At 38.9% G+C, this 18,266-nt stretch overlaps 1 protein-coding gene across 6 annotated transcripts in view; it reads left to right on the top strand.

The window, feature by feature from the left end:
* The first annotated feature begins 678 nt into the window (after positions 1-678).
* TANK (TRAF family member associated NFKB activator) overlaps positions 679-18,266 on the top strand; it is an 81,262-nt gene continuing 63,674 nt past the window's right edge. For 3 of the 6 annotated variants that reach the window (XM_068545013.1, XM_068545009.1, XM_068545012.1), the window contains exon 1: positions 679-795. The gene's annotated coding sequence lies outside the window, so the exon portion shown is untranslated. The other 3 variants (XM_068545010.1, XM_068545011.1, XM_068545016.1) reach the window with 3 other exon arrangements.

The raw sequence follows: 18,266 nt of genomic DNA, 5'->3' as shown, positions 1-18,266 counted from the left end.
CCTGAGGTAGTAGGTATCCGAGCTAAAACTTTTCTTGAGGTATCTGTCTAAGCTTTCTCTCTTGGAGAATATTCAAGCATGGCTAGGAAATGGAATAATGGGGAATCGTTAAGTCATGGGAAATGTTAAAGGTCTACTTGCATGTAGCAATCATTCAACTTTAGCAAGTACTTTTAATGAAAGGTGTTACTAGTTGGGGGAAAAACAAATGGGTGTGTGTGTGTGTGTGTGTATGTAATTTTTCTCAGAGTGTGGAGCTTAATCACCGTAATCACATTCATATAGGGATATGTTGAAAATTCGGGTTCCTGGGCTTCACCCCAGTTGCTCTGGACTCTGGGAATCTCTAGGGGGTGAATCTACATCTTTAACAAGCCTCTCAGGTGACTCTTGCGTAATTCTCAGGTGATTCTCAGCTCACACACTGGGTGATGCTAGACCCTGTTATTTGTGGTTTGGCAAAAAGCTAGCCAACACACTCAGGTGACCTTGAAACTTGACATTGTATGCCTTTCCGTGGCTGTGGTTTTCCCTGCGAGGAGGGGCGGGGCTGCGCTGGGCGGGGCTTGGATGAGCGGGGCTTCGCTTGGATGAGCGGGACAGGGGCGAGAGTGGGCGGGGCTGGGAGGGGCGGGGCCGAAGAGGTCAGGCCTGGAGAGGTGGAGGGTGAAGGGTTAATGCTCCGCGCGCAGGCGCTGCCCTCTGAACTGGAACGGAAAACAACTTCCGGTTGGAGTCACTCCGCCGGGCGCCGGCGACCCTAGGCGTGAGAGACTGCCGCGGAAGCCCTGAACTGTGAGTAAGAAACTTCGCGAGCTAGTTGGTGTGTCCGAAGCCGTCGGGCACGGCGACGGAGAACTTGTGTGTGTGAGCGAGAGGGATACGCTGGCCGTACGGGAGCCGCAGGGAGAGAAGCCGAGGAGCTGCAGAGACAACCAGTTCTGAGTGGGAAGGGACTTTGTGCGAGAGAAACCACCTGGGTCCCCATCCCCTAGCGGACCCGGGAGGGGCTTTCCGGGCCCGCGACGTCAGCGCAGCAACGACGGCCCCCGCTGCGACGGCAGCAGGCGAGGGATCCTGCCCGACTCCGCGTCGGCTGCTCTCGGTGATTTGACTTCTTGGCTAGCCACCGGGGAGGCAGGGCTTGCGATGTCAGGGTGAGCAGTGGACCCCGCCTGGAGGTCCCAGCCTCCTTTGAGGATGCGGGCTGCCTTCCAGAAGCTAGTACTATCGTTGTTACTCTTCCGAAAACTTCGTCGGTTCTTTCTGTTGTTTTTTCCCCAAGATTATTGCACAGTTCCGCTCTCAGCTTTCCTGTGGGGTGGCATCATAGCCTTGTCAATGAGAAGTTGGGTAACTTCCCCGAGGGTCACGGAGAGAATAGATGGCTGAGGCGGAAAGAGCAGAAGCAAACCCTGCCCCCAGTGGGAACCGGGCGTTAGGTGGAATCCCCAGCGCGGCGTAAACTGACTAGCGACGAGTTACGGGTGTCACAAGCTGTGCTTGTCACGAAGTGAAGAAAGAAGGGGGAAGACACTCAAACCAAAGAGTCTTTGTGTCTCTTATTATGCTGTAACAAGCAGAAGTAGTGCAGCCTTTGCTATGTAAAGTGTCATTTATCTCACAGATTCTTTTGACAAGTTATATCTTAAGAGAGAAACGGTAGTAAAGGAAGTGAAATGACATGAAAGTGAAGGAAAATAACGTGATCTGCTTCCCTACCACGGTTGGAATACACATTTCAAACGAGAGGTAGCAGAGAAGCAAGCTCTATTCTGCTGAAAAATTATTTTGCCCCTCTCATTAGGGAGGGGAGGAGAACCCTGAAGTGATAGTCATGCATAAAGCAGAAAATGTAACTCTTTCACAGCCCTCTCCCCAACCACAGGTACTCCAACGCCTTCCACATCTCTCTTATGTGTACGTAAACATGTTGTTTCGCTTTCTTATGAAAATGAGATCATATACGCATACAGTTCTATTATCTGGTTTTTCAGATGAAAAATATATGGTGGAAATCTTACCACATGTAGCTCTACCTTATCTTAATGTCAGCATGGTATTCCTTTGCATGGATGTACCATATGTAGTTAACCGCTTCTTGATATGGCCTGTCTATATATTTTGCCCTTGTTCTACAAAATTATCTGTATTTCATTAGGATACAGATATATTAATCCTCTGTGAATTATATGGCAAATATTTTCAAGAACTATCAGTCTTTGGTTTAAATGCCCAGGTTTTGTATCGCTTAAGAATGCTGTCCTTACTCAAAAATTATTAAAATATTTTCCTGTATTGTCTGTTAATTCTTTTTATAGTTTTGTATGCTTTACTCATTAAAACGTATGAAAATTATTTTTGTACATTGTATAAGATAGGGTTTAGCCATTTTTCCTGAAGTCATTTGCTGAAATCAATTCTTTCCCAACTGACTAGAAATACTACCTTAATATAGTAAATTTCCACCTGTACATGAGTCTTTTTTTTTTTGGATTCTTCTGTTGCTGTGTTCTATTTGCCTCTTCCTATACAAATACCAATCTCTTTGATTAGGCACTTTTTAGTAATTCATAAAGCAAGTCCCTCTTCATTTGCCTCTTTCAAAATATCCTTGGTGATTGCGTTCTCTTCTCAGGTAAAATTTAAAGTAAACTGTTTATGTTTCATTAAAACATAACTTTTGGGGGGGGGTTTAGCCATCCACTAATATTTTGTGACTGGTATGTAGATAATTCATATATCTGGCCAACTTTCTAAACTTATTAGTTGTAATAAATTTTTTCTCTTGAATTTTCTAGGAAAACAGTCATCTAAATATAATCTTATCTCCTTCTTTATACTTCTTTCTTTCTTTGGTTTAATAAATTTCTAGCTTCTCCAGAACAGTGATACATAATAACATTGATTCAGGCCATCCTTATCATATTTCTTAGTTTGTGGATGTTTTTACTGTGTCATCATTAAATATGAATTTTAGAGTAAATTTCAAATAATTTTATTTATCAAGGAAGTGTCTTTAATATTTCTAGCTACTGGGATTTTTGCAGGGAATGGATTTTGGATTGTGTCTAAAGTTGGGTTTTTTTGTTTTTGTTTTTTCTTTTGGTCTGTTTGCATTGGCTAGCACTTGGAGAGCAGTTTTAACTAACAGATGTTGAGTGTTCATTTGGTCTGTATATTTCTTGTTGTCAAGATGATGTCTTTTCATTACTACTTAACTAAACATTTTTATCAGGAGTAGAAGTTGAGTTCTGTCATACGGTATTTTGGCATCTATCATGGCCTATCATGTGCTTTTCTTCCTTGACCTGTTAGAATGGCAGATTGTTTTAGTAGATTTTTAGGGTTTTTATTGTTGTTGTTTTGTTTGTTTTTTGTGTTTTTTAAAATTTTTATTGGCGTATAGTTGATTTACAATGTTATGTTAGCTTCAGGTGTACAGCAAAGTGAATCAGTTATACATATACATACATCCACTTTTTTTTTTTTAGAGATTCTTTTCCCATATGGGCCATTACAGAGTATTGAGTAGAGTTCCCTGTGCTATACAGCAAGTTCTTATTAGTTATCTATTTTATATATAGTAGTGTGTATATGTCAATCCCAATCTCCCAATTTATCCCTCCCCCACTTTCCCCCTTGGTAAGTTTGTCTTCTACATCTGTGACTCTACTTCTGTTTTGTAAATAAGTTCATTTTTACCCTTGATTTCTAGTTTTTTTTTTTTTGTTATTTTTATTTATTTATTTATTTATTTATTTATGGCTGTGTTGAGTCTTCGTTTCTGTGCGAGGGCTGTCTCTAGTTGAGGCAAGCAGGGGCCGCCCTTCATCGCGGTGCGTGGGCCTCTCACTATCGCGGCCTCTCTTGTTGCGGAGCACAGGCTCCAGACGCGCAGACTCAGCAATTGTGGCTCACGGGCCTAGTCGCTCCGCGGCATGCGGGATCCTCCCAGACCAGGGCTCGAACCCGCGTCCCCCGCATTGGCAGGCAGAAGCCCGATTTCTAGTTTTTGAACCAACCTTACACTTGGTCATTGTGTAATATTCAAGCATATAGGTTTCTTTTCGGTCACATTTTTATTTAAAATCAGTAATTGAGTTTCATTTGTAGTTATCTTTTTACTGTTATCTTTGGCAGAGTTTGATGTCAAGGCTATGCTGATTTTCTGAAAAGAACTGAGAAGAGTTCCTTCTTTCTCTGCTCTGAGGTATTTTAAATACAGTCTTAAGAGCTCTCTATTTGAACCCATCTTTTTGGTGGGTTCACTCATGAACCCATCTGAAAGTACAGTGGACCCTTGAATAACACTTGGGGGTTAGGGGTGCCGAGCCTACCAGCAGTTGAAAATCTGCATGTAATTTATAGTCAGCCCTCCGTGTCCGAGGTTCTGCATCCTCAGATTCAACCAACTGCAGATAGTATAGTACTGTAGTATATTTTTAGTGGGAAAAAAATTCACCTGTAAGTGTATCCATGCAGTTAAAACCCATGTTGTTCAAGGGTCAATTGTACATTGTTCTTAAAAACAGCAATAATATTCAGCAAAAAGGTCCAGAACTTTAAAAGGTGAACAAACAAAAACTCCTTAGAGTAAATCCTTATAAAAGAAAGGGTGTGAAACACCAATAATGTCAAGAAAGAAGAACTGCTGTACTGATCCTGGTTATTTTTGTCCCCCATCTTTTTTTTTTTTTTCCCCCTGTTCTGGGAAAATGCTGTAGGTAGACTGAGGCTGATAATAAAGTGTTTTACTGTTTTTTCTCTTCTCTACTCCAGTTTATGAAGGAAAGAGTGTTGCTTCTACATGGGCAAGCTCTTCTATGCCCTGAAAGAAACCAAGAGGGAAACTCAACTGAGAAAGCATCAGTTTCACTTTGTTGTCATCAGCTTCCCAATTTTGCCAGGAAATTTCTTGCTTTAGAGGTAGTAACCAAGCTGACTTTCTACTCTAGCCAAATCCCATAGAGGAGTTTCAAAATGAGTGGTTGAGAAAATATGCAAGCTCAGCATGCTTTTACTTATTTAATATGAAGTGAAAATCAGTAGCACAGTCTAGGTATGTACATGGCCTGTGCACACACATAAGAACAGGGCTGGCTTCTAAGGAATACAAACCATCCAACCAAAGCCCACCGTTTTATTCAGCTAACGGTTTACTGTTAATATGTGGATAGTATTGTATTATGTAATCTTCGGTAGAGTTATTAACTTTTATAAATGATTATTTCAAATACTTTTTGATTACTTTCAAGACTATTACCTTAGATAATGCAGTTTAACAGTATACATCTGTGAACTGTGGAGGAGACTTCAAGACACTCGTAAATGTTATTTACAGAAGAATACAGGCATTATGTCAATGCTTGGATATTTGAGTATCTTAAATTATTATCTATTAATCTAGAACAAATAATTATTGGCATAATTTGGGGGGCGTGCCCTAAATAAATAAGGACTTGCATGTTTTTTGAAAGCATACCTATTATCTGTGAGGAAATGGTAAAAAATAGATAGCCTGTTGATGTAAAACTTCACTATTCTAACGACAGTTGATCCTTGAACAACACAGGGGTTAGGCATGCCAACCCTTTGCTCATTTGAAAATCTGCATATATTTTACAGTCAACCTTCTGTATCCAAGGTTCCTCCGTATCTGTGGTTCCACCATACTGGGAGTTCCACATCCAGGGATTCAACCAACCACAAATCATATAGTACTGTAGTATTTACTCTTGAAAATATCCGTGGATAGGTAGGCCTGTGCAGTTCAGACCTTTGTTGTTCAAGAGCCAACCGTATTCTTATGCTTTAGCTGATTAGCTCTTCCTACTATTTATCGTTTTGTTTTCTAACAGCTTTCTAAGCATGAATAAATATTACTGTTCAATTTCAACTTGGTTGTGTTTAATTATGTCAAGCCAAATTTTAGTTTCTATTTTCTGTTGGATTTATGTTGTGGCTGCCATTCCTCCCATGCTATCTTTTATGCTTGCCGCTTTGGTTTTCAGTCATGGGTAGAGGGAAAGAGGAGACTATTACCGAGAATAGGTAACCAAATTTCTTTTTGGTCCAGGACCAAGATTCTGAATCATTTTCAAAAAAGGATAAGAGAGAATATGTATTGAACTCCCTTGTGGGTGGGTGACTAATTAGTGTACAGTCTTTTGAACTACATGCAGTGTTTGACAGCTGTTCAAAAAAGTTGAGGAGGATTGGAACAGGCAGTGGTACCAGAGCCTTTGCAACTGAAAACAAGCCTTTGGGACCTATGTAATGCATATGTTATAGGTTTTCAATCCCTAGTCTATAAAAACATTTTTTTAAATTGTGGTGAAATTTACCACCTTAGCCATTTTTAAGTAGTGTTGAATGTATTCACATTGTGGTATTGTACAAGCAAGAAAAACATCCCTAAGAGACTTACTTTTTTTTAAGAAAAAAGTTTGGGAAGTAAATAACAATGATAATTATTTGTCTCATGGGGGAGATGTCCTGGACAGTAACCTGAGTTTTCCTCCTTTTACCTTCAGAGATACACTCTCTGTGATGGTAATTATCATTACTAAATTATGAGAGTAAAGAGTTTGAGCACCAATGATCTGTAATAGCTTTCACTTACCACCAATACTTTTTCTTTGCGAAAAAGAAGGGTCTATTGAAAATAGGTCGTTAACAGTGAAAACAGTCTGTCTTTCAAGTCATTGCTGTAAGGAATTATAGGAAATTGAGTGGACTAAGAAAAATAATATGAGTTCCATTTTGATGGTTACTTAGTTGAAGTTATAAGAATGCTTGAGATATTTGCAGTAGAATGAGGTATGGAGAATTGTTCTCTTGAGCAGCAGAATAAACGCACTCAGGTAATTTTGCTGTGGAGAATGACTTGCTCTAAGGACAGAAATCAGGGACTCAGGTCCCTTCAAGATAATATACTATTGTAAATTGCTTGAAAAAAATCAACTGTTCCTGTGGGATATTTAAGTGGTTTTACTATTTATAGTTAATAAATATGTGGCTTTTACTTTAATGTAATTTCATGATTTTATATATTTGCTATCCCTAAACTAGAAATGCCTTTCCCTTGATATCGATGTTTTTCAACCTTTTTAAATCCATATTTCCTTTTTTATAAACATTAAAATACCACAAATCCTAGGAGATATGTGCCCTTCCTTCCCACGAAGTCCTCTCTTACACCTCCTCATACTGAATATAAACTTTCTCTTGCAGTTTTCCCCACCCAAGAATATTCTGTAGAGCCTTTCTTTATATGATTTATGAAAACAGATTTTTAATATTAAATAGCCATTTTAAACTGATAACTCCCCCTCCCCCATCTCCAGATTCTAACATGGCCCCTACTCAGAAGAGAGGATACCCCTTACATGGGCTGAGCAAGCTAACTGAGCAATGCAGTGTTTATGTTTACCTCAGATGGGTAGAACATCACATGCCTAATTTCCTTTTTGGTGTTAATACTATTTAGTTTTGCACTTCAACCCATAGAATTTGATAAACAGTTTGAGAGAGGTCCTACTGGAGATAAAAAAGGAAATGAGGCAAAGCTGAGACTCATGGGTGTGGTCTTTGGCTGTAAAGTCTTCTTTTAACTCTTAGAAGATAACACAAAAAGTTTCACCAAGTTTTAACATCCAGCAAAGTGGAGAACCTGGTCTGGGGAGCTTTTGGTTTGATCAGTGGGATTGTCTTACCTTGTTTATCCTGATGCATTTAGCAATCCAGCTTATGAAAAAAATACAAAATCCAAATTCTGACATCGCTGGATCTATGATATTTAAGTTTCTATTATTTTAGCTGCCTGATTGGAACACAGTAACAGTGTAGTGCAGTGTGCTATGGGTATATCCATAACCGAAGTTTACAACCTGGAAAGTGAGAACAGAAATGCAAGCTGTCATTTTGGGGAATTGGCTGCTTGTGTTATGGAACTCTCTTAAAAGTGGGAAATGATCGTAAGTAAATGTCAGGAGTGACAGTTTTTCTCTTCCATTTCCTTTCTTCAAGCAAGGAAAACACACATACTTTTTAGTGTCTTTAAAAGTTTACCTTAACCATCTAAGACAGAGGATGTTATTTTATTTATGTGTATATACTACATTATTGACTTATTTTCTGCTTTTTGCTTCTGTTGCTTTTTGTGAGTGAGGAGGCAAACATAGAGCTAAGATAGAGAAAAGACAGGATGTATCTCACTTATTCACCTCTTCGTTTGCTACGATGGCAACTTTTCTGAAATAGAATATGAACTCTTATTATTATTCATACCCTGAGGGGTTGGGAAAAGCAGGTGACTTTCTTTTCTAGGGCAGAGTGGAAGACGTCATAGTTACTCTATGGGATCCTTCCCCCATCCGGAAGCTTCTGTAGATTTAAACTGACCTCTTACCACAAGTGTGAACCCTGGTAGAACACTTACCCAGAAGCAGAATAGTCTCAGCAGTGGGGGAAACCCAGCAGAGGACCTTTTTCTACTTACTAAATCACCCACACTTGTCTCTACTTGTCCCCAAAAAGTTGACTTGTTAAAGATTTATAAATCATTTTAGGGGTGGAGGTGGTGGAAATCTACCTTTAGGCCTGTGATTCTTTTCAAACTTGAAATCCCAATGTATATAACTAATCACAGTTGAGCTGCTCTGGTTGAACTGGGCAGTTGGTGGTAGAACATTGTTTGGCTCATACACCTACAGCCTCAGTGGAGCTCCAAAAACACCACTACTTTCTTTGGTTATTACTTTTTATTCAGGATTGGTTAGATATCATTTGGTATCATAATGCTGGTTGTCAAAGACAACAGGCTTAAGATATTTTTATCTATAAAATAAGGGAAGAAATGTTTGTTTAAAAAGAAGGAGGAGGACTTTCCTGGTGGCACAGTGCTTAAGAATCCGCCTGCCAATGCAGGGGACATGGGTTCGAGCCCTGGTCCAGGAAAATCCCACATGCTGCAGAGCAACTAAGCCCATGCGCCACAACTACTGAGCCCGTGCTCTAGAGCCCACGAGCCACAACTACTGAGCCCGCATGCCACAACTACTGAAGCCTGAGCACCTAGAGCCCATGCTCCACAACAAGAGAAGCCACCACAATGAGAAGCCTGTGCACCTCAACGAAGAGTAGCCCCCGCTCGCCACAGCTAGAGAAAGCCTGCGCGCAGCAATGAAGACCCAATGCAGCGAAAAATAAATAAATAAACAAACAAATAAAGAAGAAGGAGGGTGGGAGGAGTTAGAGTACCACTTCAGAAAATTTAACATCCAGATAGTAGGAGTCCCAGAAAGGGACACAGAAAGAATGAAATTGCCCAAGAAGTTATTCAAGAAAATTAGCAAGGACTGAAGGATGAACTTCCACATGGGTTAAGTACAAGATCAGAAATCAGAATGGCTCTGGACTTCAACAAAAACAAAAGGGAGCATAGTAAAACTTACAAAATTCTGAGGAAAAATTACTTCCAACCTAGAACTCTTAACCTGGCAAACTATCAGTTAAATCTGAGGGTAAAGATATTTTCAGTTATGCAGGGTCTCAAAAAATTTACTTTGCAGGCACTTTATCAGGAAGCTACTAGAGGGTTTACTCCACCAAATTGGGGAGTAAAACAAGAAGGATGAAGATTTGGGATGCTGAAAATGAGGGATTCAGCTAGAGAGAGAGGTGAATAAAGGGAATCATCAAATTCAAGTTGAAAGAGGGTCTCAAGATGAAGACTTTCCTCTAGGCATAGAAATCAACAAATCTAGTCTTGAGCAAGTCAGAAAGCTCAAGGAGAGATTCTTCTAAGTAGATGAAATGGATAGAATAATTGAAGTGTCCCAATGGATTGAGGAGTTGTAGTAATGATAATAAGAAATAAAACAAACAAGAAGTTTTTTCAGGAAAAATGTTTTTCAGGAAAGGAAAAGGAGCCATAGTATATTATATGGCTCAGCAGTGAATAGCATTACGTAGTCATAAAAAAGTTAAAGTAGAATGCAAATCTAACCAAAAAATAGGATATAACTATATGAGGAGAATGGGGAGGATATAAAGGGAGGGGAGATTTTAAAGAGAGCTGAATCCTTATTTTGCAGAGTGGGAAGACAAGTAAAACTGAAAAATCAGTAGTGGCAATATTAGCATGTTATTTAGAGATACAGAGATAATACCAAAAAGAATCAACCAAAAGGGACTTCGCTGGTGGCGCAGTGGTTAAGAATCCGCCTGCCAATGCAGGGGACACGGGTTCGAGCCCTGGTCAGGGAAGATCCCACATGCTGCGGAGCAACTAAGCCCGTGTGCCACAACTGCTGAGCCTGCGCTCTAGAGCCTGTGTGCCACAACTACTGAAGCCCACACGCCTAGAGCCCGTGCTCCGCAACAAGAGAAGCCACTGCAATGAGAAGCCCCTGCACCGCAACGAAGAGTAGCCCCCGCTCGCTGCAACTAGAGAAAGCCCGTGTGCAGCAACGAAGAGCTGACGCAGCCAAAAATTAAAAATAAAATAAAAATAAATTTATTTAAAAAAAAAAAGAGGAATCAACCAAAAGAACTGAAAATTGTTGCCAGGGTGAAGCAGGAAATGGGAAGGGAGGAGAGTAAGGTACTACTGTTTTTCTTAAACCTTATAAAGTTATTTTACTAATTAAAATGTAGATATGTTATGCTTTGATTAAAAATAAAATAAAAACTAAATTAGGGTGAAAAGAGCTAGGATGTTGGACTCTCACATCAAAGAGACCTGGATTTATCTTGGTCTTCCATTTTCTAATTCGTTGACCTCAGGCAACGTATTTAACCTTTTGGAGCTCAGTTTCCTTATCTGGAAAGGGAACATTAAAATAAGGTAGTTTATGTAAAGCAGCAAGCAATTTTTACCTCAGCAGGTGTCAGTCTCTACCCCTGTCCCTAATGTTTCCCAGGAGGAAATAGGGAACCACCACCACTGTTGGGAAGCTTCCCATTCAATTATAAGACTAAGATGGTCCTTCTGGTTCATAGCTGTGTGCCTATTCAGATTGAAGGCATGGCACTGGGATCTATGTTCTTTCTAAACTATCTGTAGATAGTTAGAGAATTTAAATAGAATTGAGATGATTTAGAGTATTGGTAGGGGTAGAATCAAGTTATAAGGACTGCTTGGTGGGAGAAGAGCTCTGGTCACACTCAGATTTCTCTTTCAGCATGAACTTCAGTGCAAATGCCATTAATGGTGTCTCTTCCATTAATAGAGAAAACAGTTGTCACATAGACTGATGAATTGTGGAAATTTCATGGAACCAAGATCAACAAGAGTGCTGTTGCTCTGGACCATCTGCCAAAGTATCAAAATTCCTTTTTTTTTTTTTTTTTTTTTAAGAACATCTACCTTAGCAACTGCTATTTTTGTTTCTCAATTCTATACACTTCTTTTGGAACAGTTCATAAAGCAGATCACTGTGGAACAAAAGGACACTTTATGAAAGCCTATTTCCCTGCCTTGGTGCATATTTGTGTAGTGTTTTACAGAGTACAGTGCTTTCCCAGTTATGACTTGATCCCCAATGGCAGTGATTCTAAATCTCTCACACTTGCTTCTCCCTCTTCCTCCTCTCACCGCCCCCCCCTCACCAAAAAAAATTATGATCCAAGAAGTCTTGGACAGGTATGGCTGATCTGTTTTTTGAAACTGCCCTGGATTATTCTAATGTACTGACAGGTTGGGAACCCATGTCCTACAGCATGCTGTACCCCAGACATTCTAAACTGGGGCAGATGAGGGAACTGAGGTCCACAGAAAGGTTACAGCTTATTCACTCTCACCCATCAACAAGCATATCTAGACTGGACATGTTTTCTGCACTTCAACTCTGATTTTATCTTTGGTTGACTAGGCTTTTTAATTTTTATTCTCTGACTTGTATTAAGAGAGAAATTAACACATTTTACACAAGATGTGGTCTCAGTTAAAAATAAGATTTGGAATCTTTATTTTATAGCATCTTTTTATTTTTTCCAGATGCAAAAGGAAATGAAACAGAGAATCAAATTTTTTAATAAACTCTTGCTCCTCCACAGTAGGGTAGCATAACAAGTGTTGGGACTTAACTAGATCTGAATATTCACATTTGAGGAAAACTGGAGTGGCCCTCAAAAGAGTAGAGATTTGCGTAATTTTGGCACAGAGGCAGGTTTGAGAAGTTGGTTTGTCAGGCTACCCGGGGATTTTTAGTCCTGTCTTCAAGAGTATTCAACAGTAGGAGTAAGAAAGTGTGTTGCACGGTATAAAAATGTTGTATCTGGTTTTAAACTTTTATCATATTATACATTTAAAGTCACAACCTAAACATCTTGGGAATGACTATGAATGGAGATCTGGATATCTCTGAAACCTTATTTATTTTCTCACTGGAGTTCTCTCAGTTACTTCTAATAAGACAAGTTGTGACTTGCAAACATTTGCCCAGCAGCCTCTAGGTGTCCTCAGGGAAATTAAAAGCAGGGGTATGAAGAGCCGTAGAGTTCTGTGCTGGTAATTAAGAGCACAGAGTACAGCTTATAATTATGTAGGCTTTTGCCTGTTCCCATTTATCATTGGTAATATTCTCAAGGCTAAATGACTGCTCAGCAATTTCAACTGCGATTTAAGAGAAAATAGGCCTTTTTGTGAAAAGGTCCTCTGTCTCCCGAAGTTTCATTCTCTTTTCATAGAAGAGCTCTCTCCTTTCGTAGTGGTTATGATTTAGTAAATGACTCAGAGATGCTGGAGGGGCCCCTAATCTGTTAACTCATGAGATTTTAACTACTTCTTTTTCAAAAACAACTTTGCCCTTTATGAATCTGGTGCAACCTGTGTCATCTCTTCTGGTTGGGGGGACCTTTTTAAGATTACTGAAAATATTTTTTCACACTTTTTAAATTAAAACCAGAAGATAGGTGCTAACGTTCTACTCTTGTGAAAGATCATTAATAATACTATTTCATTATCATAAATTTGGTAGAGTAGAAGAAGAGAGACTTAAGAAAAATAACACATTCAAACACTCTACCAGAAAGTTATTTTTCTTGTTATTTAACACTGTATAAAGGTTAACAGAACAGAACGTTAGATAACATTCCTACCTGTTTGGCTAATAATGTCTTCATATAAGGTAACAGACTTATACTAAAATGCCTTACTATTTTATGCATATCCTAGTTTTCCTTCTGACATTGTCCAGTGGGCCTATCCTCTTTTTTGGTTTATATTTGGGAGAAAAAAAGTGTACATCTTGTGACACAAAGTGGTACAATAACAAGTATTGCTTCTTTCTCGCTCCACTGTTTTCTTTTTAAAAATGTAAGGGTTTTGTTTGTTTCTTTTTTGGTAAAAAGATGTTGGCCTGGTTGACTGTCAACCAGTATCAGAGGACATTAAAAACTTTAAGAATATAAGCAGGAGGGAAGGCATACTTAGCCATCATTTCTTCCTTTAGATTCCATTATCACTCAATTGGTACATTTTTCCTGACTGTTGTTAATTATGTCTCTGTTAGCACTTTTGTTCAAAATTGAATTCAATATCCTCTCCTCTCCCCCTCAGTATTTCTTCCTGTTTCTCTGTGGCTGACTAGCATCACTGTTTGCCTAATTTTTGAAAAATATGGCTGGTAAACTATCTTTAACAAAATAACCTGGTTACTTTACTTATTAAAATATAGATTATAGGACTCCTTCCCAGGCCAACTGATTCAGAATTGCTGGGCCCTGAATGCTTCCTTCTTGTCTGTTGTACAGATAGAGTTGGCCAACAAATCCTGTTGATTCTGCCTTTAAAATGTGTCTTGAATCCATTCATCTTTCATTTTCCCTACTCTAGTTTAAGCCCTCATCTTTCACCCAGAATACAGCAGTAGTTTCTTATGGATATCCTCACTTTGTCTCCCTCATTAGTTTATATTCCCTGCTGGTATCCAGTTAATCTTTCTAAAACATATCCATCTCCTGCTTGACAATCCTCCATTATTCCTTAATGTTAGCAAGTTAAAGTCTAAATTTCTTAGAGTGACATTCAAGGTCTACTGCAATCTGGCCGTATCTAAATCTGCTGTGTATAGTTTAAGTAGTTAGTGCACTCTGTAACTCTAGGGTGTAACTCTTTCCTATTATGGCCTACATGAATGGTACCCATAGGGTTCTTTCAGTGCAGCACAATCACACATGGTGGCCTTGACTATGCACCTGTCTTAGCACCCTGACCTCTCCATCCTCTCTGTACATACACCTTACTTTCATAAATACAATACTCACCACCAGTCCCTAAATGCACTATACTAGTGATTTCTCAGAGCCTCTGCTCTTTCTGAGTGAATTTCAGGGCCCAGTATAAGCGTCAGATCCTCTGTGAAGCCTTCCACAGTTCCTCTCATGTTAATTGTTCCTTCTATTGAGCCTTTTTCCTGCTTATACTCTTTATTTAACAGTTCTTTCTTTTCTTCTTCTTTTGAGATAAAACTTAAATACAATGAAATGTACAAATCTTGAGTGATCCTTTGGGTCAGTTCCTACAAATGCTTCTACCTGTGTTTCCCAGATACCTATCAAGATATGCTTATACATTTTTACACATTTATAATTGACCTGCTGATATGGTTAATCACTTCCATGTGTTTCTGCCTTACTAAATTATAAGCTCTAATTAGAGCTTAAAAGGCAAAGACTGTGAGTTTGTCTCTTTCCCCTACTGTGTGTTCAGCACTGAACCAGTCTTGAATATTGTACCAGTTAGGGTACAGCTCAGCTCCTGTCAGTTAGGATACAGCTCAGCCCCAAAGACAGTGGCTTAAACAAATAAGACAGATATTTTATTTCTCTCACGCATTAGAATTCAAAGTATAAGATGTCCAGAGCTGATCTGGCAGCTCCACAGTGTCAAGGACCTGGGCATCTTCATTCTTGTTGTTCCACATCTCCTTGTTCCACCATCCTGGAAGTGTTGCCCTCACCACAGTGTTTCGGGTGACTAACCACAATATTCCATCCAACTGGGAAAGGGAAAAAGAAGAGAGCTTGTCTTGGAAGTTACGCTTACTAGCCGATGACCAGAACACAGTCACATGACCACATCAGCTAAAAATCAGGAATACTAGAAGAGGAGAGAATGGATATTGAGGAACAGTTAACAGATATTGCTTCATATATGATCTCAATCTTCACAATAAACCTACAAACTATGTATAAGAAAACTAATACTCAGAGAAGCTAAGTAAATGGCTAGAAAACTGCAGATCTGAGATCTGAATTCAAAGCCTGTACTTTTTTTTTCATTCTACCTAGTAAAGTGTTAGGAGGGACTATATAATTGTTATTAAATAAAGTCATTAATTTTCACAGTTACATCATGTATTTTCATATCACATATTTTCACAGTATCATATCTCTTCTAGGACATCCCATATAACTTTATTCCATACTTCTCACTATCTTTAAATGAATTACCATATCAACTGGCTTGTAACTTTTAAATCCATGATATCATTTATGAGGAAAAATAAATCACTATATTTGCCAAGCAAAAGCTTCTATACTCTGTATTTGTTTAGAAATGCTGTCTAATCATAAAGTTGAAGGAGATTATGTCTTGTAACCCCTTCATTTTAAAAGCAAGGAAAATCGAGGTCCAGAGCAGATATAGGACTTGTCCTTTATTTCATTACTACCCTTGCTTCTTTTCAAGCATCATGGACAAGCACTAGCCTAATTAATCACTTCTATAAGTAACCGTAATTGTTATACTTAAGAATTGTCTCAGGTTTGCAGAGTTGTCCTGATCTGGAAGTTCAAACTGAACGATGCATGAGAAATGTATGTAATCCTGGGCTGTTTTGGTGAAGAATGGATATTATCTAGCACAAAAAAACATCTTTATAGCTGTCAGGAACCTGTTTTAGAAAGGATGACTGCTATTTGACAGTCAAATAAAAGGAATGGGTGAGGTCATCCCTACCCATAATTCAAAACCCAAGTCAAATGCCATCTACCTCTCAAAGCCTTTCCTAAACCTTGTAAATAGATGTGAGCACTTCCCTTTCCAAACTCTAGCCTTTAAATATCTCCAGGTACTCATATATATTCTTTAAGTTACAGCTAATGGTGCCTTGGTCAGGGTAGGTTTCATGTCTGTTTTGTTTTCACTACATCAGTGGCGCCCAGCCCAGGCTTTGTTTTTTGTTGGCACTCAGTAAATGTTTTATGGAATGAAATATCCATCATGGCATTCTAGGAGAATACTTTGCAGCTGGCTTTAATAAACAATTCTTGAACTAAGAGTTTCAAAGATTTAGTCCCAGTCACTTGCTTATAGCCTTGTAGCTGTATGCAGGTCATTTAACTCCTCTGAGCCTTATCAGTCAGATTGGAATACGAGTAACAGGAAATGAAGAGCTGGTGGAAAACTTTGTAAAAGGAACACAACATTAAGGTGGCACTATCCCTAAAGCCCCTTGCTGCATCCCACATAGTGCCTTACATGTATTAAGCGAACAAGTACTTCAGTTTTTCTAATTTAATTGAATCATAATGGCATATATGTTATTGAAGTCAAAGTTTGGCCCTAGTAGTTGACACACCTTTGTTGGAGCTGGGAAATTTTACCAAGGGAAAATAAAATTATTGCCCTCATGCAGGCTGATTCTCCTATCCTAGAACAGTTTCATTATGAACCAAGGATCAATGAAAGAGGAAGCAGCCTGATGCCCAGGGATTTTCTTAGTACTTCTTCCTGTGCAAGCACATGCTGGACCTGGGAGGCAGAATAGGAACTTGCCACCCTCCATTTTCCATCTTACAGGAACAACCCAAAGGAAAAAAGGAACTTCTGTCAGAGGAATAGAGGTGGGTGTGACAGGACTATCCTGAAGCCAGGATTACCCTGGGCGTGGGATGCTTTGTATTCTGCCCACCCAGCTACTGTCTTGGGCATCAGTGAGTTAAGTTTTTCCTTGTGGAGGAAACCAGTAAACCAAACCCAGAAATAAAGAAATTACCACTGAAGGCTTTCCTTAAAATACATTTAAAAGAGTGAAGCCATAACTAGAAGACTGTTTCCAAGGCAGAGCTGGCTCTAGCTTGGACCTCCTGGGTTTAGGGGATGAGAGTGGCCATTTGATTTGAGTTTGAGCATGTTTATTATAAATAAAACCATTTCCCTGGAGCCTGGCAAGTTTTGCAGAAGGCATACCAAAATGTAATTGAATTGTGACTGCCTCTTAAATTGTGAAATTAATTTTACACTTAACAAATGCTTTAAAAAATAGAGGAACAAGTGGCTTTAAAGTTCAGGGTGTTAATATTTGAAATCTGTCCAATTTAATTAGCTGGGTCCCAGAGACTGTTTCCTTTTTCTCTGGTCAGTGTCACTGATCTAACACCCAATTTTCTCGGTTGTGAGATAGGAATTAAATGTATCATTTATTTAGTTGTATTGACCTGAATCATATCTCCCCAGCATACATTCTTATTTCAGGAAATAGGATGCATCCATGTGGAATTTACTCAGTAACTCTTCCTAGTGACATTTGTGTGATCTAATTCAAGGAACTGAAATGAAGGCTGCACATGATTTACTTGCATATGATGCAGCTGTTTTTAGTACTGTATTTACATTTTTAAAAACAAGAATGCACCTTCTTGATGGAACAGACATACATTTTTAGATTCACAGACTCAAGAACTGTAGAACAAAGAAGTTTCTTAGCAATTAAATCCAGACATCTTTTTTTGTTTTGAAGAGATAGAAACTTGAGTCCAAAAAGATTTAGTGGCCCTGAACTAAGCTCACAGGGTCAGTCAATGATAGAACAAAACAAGAAACTAGATAGGTTCCCAATTCAAGCCTCTTGTTTGTCCCAGATAAATATAGGTGTGGTTTACATTGACAATTTGGTATGACATCTGCAGCTTATTAAGACAGTGATAGACAACCTAGCCACTTAGCTAATTAAATCATCCAATTTCTGCATGAGCATATTACAGTATACTATAGTCCCTGTAGCTACCTACCCTTATTTTTCTTTTCCTGCTTATATACTTATTTTTAATCTTGTGTGTTTTTTTAAGCCACCCTAAATCACTTTTTTGAATGATAATAGTATCTAAATAAATACTCAAAGTGATGCTTTGTGTTCATGCTAATTACTCATGTTTCCATAGTGTCTATGGTATGTCAGAGATCCTGGCAATGTTAATTATCCTAACAGTATTTCATCTTTTCCATCTATCAGAGGTAGCAGTAAAAACAAATT

Source organism: Eschrichtius robustus, chromosome 5 (assembly GCF_028021215.1).
Source record: "Eschrichtius robustus isolate mEscRob2 chromosome 5, mEscRob2.pri, whole genome shotgun sequence".
NCBI classification, from domain to species: Eukaryota; Metazoa; Chordata; class Mammalia; order Artiodactyla; family Eschrichtiidae; genus Eschrichtius; species Eschrichtius robustus.
This window is presented reverse-complemented; position numbering and strand designations above follow the sequence as displayed.